At 42.8% G+C, this 5,691-nt stretch overlaps 1 pseudogene; it reads left to right on the forward strand.

Annotated features, from left to right (window-relative positions):
- The first annotated feature begins 1,819 nt into the window (after positions 1-1,819).
- On the forward strand, positions 1,820-2,616 carry LOC113920780 (annotated as a pseudogene).
- Positions 2,617-5,691: the final 3,075 nt, after the last annotated feature.

Consider the following 5,691-nt stretch of genomic DNA (forward strand, 5'->3'; position numbering starts at 1 on the left):
AACATTAAAAGTTGAAATTTTCTTTTATCGCTCTAAGTATTTATATTATTGTGAACTTATTTTATCATGGGTTATTGAGGATGTTTAAGTAGCAATGTTCTGGAAGGAAACAGACTCTTCAATGAGGTGTCACAGTAGATTTCACTAACAGCCTATTATTTAGGGAAACCACAGGATGTATGCCGGCCTCATTCTAGCAATACTGGAAGCACCGATGAGCACGTGGGACCTGGGCGGGTGGGGTCATCAGAGCTGAGAAAGGACAATGCGTGGAAATGGCCTCCTGCCAGAAGCTTGGACAGGGATAGTAAATCAGCAAAGAGGGAGTCAGGAGAATAAATGCCCCCCTCCCCCCAACCCGCCACACGCTCTCAGGCTGGTATCCAGCTCCTTCCACTAATCCAGGCCAGATGGCAGGGGGCCCACCATGTGCTCCACAAAGGCCAGCCCCCAAGCCACAGAGGCTTTCTCAGAAGGGTGGGGAGTGGACCTACAAGAACACATGGAAATATTCAACATTCATGGGTGACTGAAACATTTTGGAGAACCACTGTCTTAATAATTGGATGTTCATATAAAAAATAAAATATCATGCCAATATTTTATCGGATGCACATCACAGAATTGACGTCACTGTGAAATGTCGACTTCCATCTCTCTAAAAGCTGGGTATTTGTCCCATAGCCTCTTGGATAACTTCTAACTAAAGAATGCTACTAAATCTTGCCAATATTTTTGAGGAGTTTCTCTCATTTTTCAAGGTCACTTTATACTGATTGTATATCTTGAAGGAATGAATAACTCTATATACTTAAAGAGCTAAATGGAAATTTACCAGCGGACATCATTAATCCTTTCATGAATTACAGATGAAAGAATGACATTTTAAAAAATCACATCTGTGTAACTTTCACAAGTATCCGTTCATGATACTAACGAAGCATGGTTGTGATATAACTGAAAAATCACAAAATAGTGAGTGTGCTTGCATACTCTGCGGATTCATTTTACAAGAACAAAAATAAAAGTAGTACATTTTCCCATAGTTATGATACAGTAGTTCACAAGTTACTTTATGTGTAACCTTTATTTTGTGATCTTTATTTGAGCAATATGGGTGGCTCGGTCGTTAAGCATCTGCCTTTGGCTCAGGTCATGATCCCAGGGTCCTGGGATCAAGCCCCGCATCGGGCTCCCTGCTCCGCGGGAAGCCTGCTTCTCCCTCTCCCACTACCCCTGCTTGTGTTCCTTCTCTCGTTGTGTCTCTCTCTGTCAAATAAATAAATAAAATCTAAAAAAAAATAGTGGTCTTAATCCGAGTGACAGCTTAACTTAAATCGGTATGCAATAACTAATTTTATAAGTAGTTTTAGAAGAGAAAGGGAATGAAAAAATAGGAACTTCAAATATGACGTGAGGGGGATTTAAAAATGTATGCAATTAATGGGAGTCTCCACATTAGCCAGTTGAGTCATTAAAATTGCCTTAGATCATGAGGCTTCATAGACCATCATAGAATCAAGTGAATACTGGACAAGGAGTCAAAAAAAACCCCTCAAAATTAATTTCTTTCTATAAGAAATATCTGGTCAGATAATATAGACAATGGCCCTTTATTTTTCTCTCCTTAAAATGATGGAGTTTACAAAGCTTTCTGTTCCAGTTTAAAATATTTCATTCCCTGCCCCCCCCCGGTGTGACTCCCTCCTGCAGGGCTGTTCTCTGCAGGGCTGTTTATCTCTGTCCGTCTTCTGTCCCACCTCAGCACGTGCCACCACCCCAGGGAGGAGCCAATGAATGTGGACATGAGAACCAGAACTATCTTTGTGGTTGTGAACAAGGGCTGACAAAGATGATCTCCTTAAGGTGGATAATGATGAAATGAGCACCAGTTATCTTTCAGAACGTTCAGTTTAGGGGCTGGTGCAGAGGATGAATTGCACATTGTTGAAGCAGAAGCAATGGATTACCATGACAATCCAATTAAAGTCACACTGGCAACTTAGAAAATGTCTGTCCAGCCAGCAGTTTCCCTGGGGGGTTTGAAATAAAACCACCTGTGGACTTACGTGGAAATGTGGCTCAGGGCCTGTGGGTCCTGGTGGAGGGCGGGAGATGCGCAGCGAGAAGATGAAGAAGATGGGAACTCCTTAGTATGTCTGGAATGTGCTGCCCGTGGAAGTGGTGGCAGGTTTCCACAGAAAGAAGCAGAACTTGCTGCTGATGAAGATGAAGAAGAAGAAGATGATGATGATCATGATGATGGTGAGGAGGAAGCTGAAGACAAGCCTCCAGGAAAGAAATCTACACGAGATACTCCAGCCAAAAGTGCACAAAAATTAAACCAGAATGGAGAAGGCTCAAAACCATCAACACTGAGATCAAAAGGTCAGGAATCCTTCAAAAGACAGGAAAAGACTCCCAAAACACCAAAAAGACCTAGTTCTGTAGAAGACATTAAAGCGAAAATGCAAGCAAGTGTAGAAGAAGGTGGTTCCCTTCCCAAAACGAAAGTCCATCAGTTAGGTGAAGAATTGCTTCCAGATGCCTGACTGGCAGGCTCTGCAGTATCTCTGGCGGGGAGGAGGGAGTCTCTTTAACAAAGTAGTTTGTTAAAGTTTTTCATCTATTTAATTTCTGTAACAGCTGGTATCCGATTGTCCTTTTAATAATACAGACTGAGAACTTCGCCTGCCACGTCTGATAAATGTTGTCCAGTTTCCATTGCCAAGAACGTATTGTCCAGATGCCTGTTTGGTTTTTAAAGACAGAGCTCCATGCTTTTCTTGGTTTCAGGTATGTGTGGACTCAGGGTAGGACGTCGCCGTGGTGGTCAGACAAATGGAAATGGTGGGGAGACAAAAATATGCGTGTGAAATAAACTCTGTATCTTAATAAAGTACAAAGAAATTCATTTAAAAGTTTAAAATATTAACATTACTATCCCAAGTTAACTTCATGTTCCTCTATTCAAAAACTATAAACTAAATATATGTTTTCTAAGAAACATCCCAAATAGCATGAGTCGTCCTCGACCAACCAGGGAACAAGTCATAAATTTAAGTCAGTTTTAGCCAATCTTTAATCCAACGTATTGGGCTGGGAAGATGTACCTTCTTTCTGTTCAGTCGTGCTTTCCATTTCTTGGATTCTTTATGGTCTGTTTATTTCCTTTTTTAAAAAAAAGTTTACCTATTCACTGTCACATTCCTTCCAACTCAACATGGGGATCTACATTTTCTCCTCAAAACCCATGGTGCTCTCTGACAATATCACCATCACCTGGCAACGTGTTAGAAATGCAGATGGTCAGCACAGAACCATTTAGTCAGAAAATCTGGAGGCGGAGCTCAGATTGGGTTTTTTTACATTCCCAGGAATGACCTTTTCCCTCTTGGTCACTTAACAAATTCTTACCTTTTTTTTTTTTTTATGATTTGGTTCAGATCCTACCCATTCATAACGTAACTGGAACTTATTCCTCTGGAGGAGAATTTTTACCCTAGTGATTTATTTATCCCTAGGGCCAGGCACAGTCCCCAAGCACAGGACAATCAATTAATCCATAGGGCTAAAACTTCATTATGCCTTGAATTACCCGCAAAGACACAAAAGTATGAATGAATGCAATAATTCAGGTAAGTGCAAAGAGCATCTCATGTTTTAAGTCCCCGAGTAAAGGTCACCGGGTAGGGCAAACGTGAGGCGGATCAGACGGGTGTTGGTGCTTGGCCCGAAGCCTCTGGGGAGATTTGAGGCAGCACAAAATGTTATGCTGGCATCTCACGGCAGGGCTGAAGTGGGGAAGAACCAGCAGCAGCTGAAGAATCTGGTGGGTTTGTACGTAAGCGCAGGGGCCTTGCAGGCAAAGAAGAGATTTGTTTGCATCCTTCCGTCTTCCCCTAGGTCGTGGGGAAGGGGCTGCTGAGTAGCGGCCGCTGTCCTCTGGCTTATGTTCCAATCCTTGTAAATGTAGGGGAGGGAGATTTACCAAAGGAAGGCAGAAACAGCAAGACAGAAATTATTTCTGAGAATATGTAGGGTCAGTGTGGGACACCGAAGATCAGTTGACATGTGGAAGAGTTACAGAGACAAAAACACCATGACCATCTCCGAGCACGACAGAAAGTACCGGTCAGGAGAAAGAAGTTTGAACGTGAGAGCAGGTGGTGTGCAGACGGACGTCCCAGGTGCCTTCGCCTTGACTCATCACCTCGGGAACCAGCCTGGCGGGTTTCAGTGTCAGGGGTAACACTGGGGAAACAATGGAGTAGAGGCTCTGAATTAGAAAAAAAAATAGTAACTAAAGCATGCTTGGAGAAGAAGAAGTCATTTTTTATTTTTTTATTTATTTTACTTTATTTTTCAAGATTGTATTCATTTATTTGAGAGGGAGAGAGTGTATGATCAGGGGGAGGGGCAGAGGCAGAGGGAGAAGCAGGCTCTCTACTGGGCAGGGAGCCCGACGCTGGGCTTGATCCCAGGACCCTGAGATCATGACCTGAGCCAAAGGCAGACGCTCTACCTACTGAGCCACTCGGGCGCCCCGGTTGTGTTTTAAAAATTGACATATTCATGATGCGCTATCACAGACAGAGACATGTGGAACGCATCTGATGTTTATAAAACCCAGAAAATACCACATACACACTCCTTCCAGTAAGACTTATCAGAACAGCATGGCCAAAATAGTGATTGCCTATTTAATTGCCTCAATCACGAGAGAATCTTGATGCAAGCTGTGTCTGTAACACAGGCCACGTGTCTGATGTAAGGCTTGAAGAGGTCTGATGAAGTATCCACTCAGTTAACTGTGATGCCATGGAACTGATGGAGAATGATGCCAACATATTTATTTTTCATTTTTCATTTGCAGCAGAATGTAAAAATGGTTTTTGACAGCGTATATATGAATGATCAGTCCAGTGAGCCATGTGTAACAGCATCATAATGATGCCTTGCGTTTCACGGTGTCTTTCAAATGGATTTCCTATGGTGGCATCATTACCTCCAGCTTGCAGATCAGAGGGACCTGCACAAACACAGCTCTTGTGACGCAGCTGGAATAGTGATCGCTTTAGTGTTTTTGAAGCCTAAGTTCCTACGGCTTGTCCTCAAGCTTATCTTAGTTTCCTTTTCTTGCTGCTGGCGTGTTCCTCTTATTTCTGAGCTGGAAAGGCCAGGAAACTCATCTGCACCCCTTAGCATCTGCACTACACTGCCGGCTGCCCACGGAGGGGGGCTCCCCTCCTCTGTGCTCCCGCTGATTGTAGGAGCATCTCACGGTGCTCCTTAGTGTGAGATCACCTTTCATCCTTTCGGGTCCTATAACAGAAATAAAGGAAATAAATATAGAAAATAAAAATCAACAATGATGAGGATGATGATAATAATAGTCTAGAATGGGGTAGGAGCTTTAAAAATGACTCCCCTGTTTGGACATTACAGCACCCCTAGCACCTAGGTACAATTTGCGGTGGATATAAGGAACTTCGTCTCAGAAGGATTAAGTAACTTTCCTAAGAAAAACAGTAAGTGGCAGAGCCAACATTTAAACAGTGTCTGTCAAGTGCTAAAGATCCTCTCTCACTGTTTCAAAGAATTGACTACACAGGATCACGATTCCCTTTTCCAAATTTACTTGTCAAACGTTTCATGTAACGTAATGACGTACAACTTCATTCATGAACA

The sequence above is a fragment of the Zalophus californianus genome, chromosome 15 (assembly GCF_009762305.2).
Source record: "Zalophus californianus isolate mZalCal1 chromosome 15, mZalCal1.pri.v2, whole genome shotgun sequence".
NCBI lineage: Eukaryota > Metazoa > Chordata > Mammalia > Carnivora > Otariidae > Zalophus > Zalophus californianus.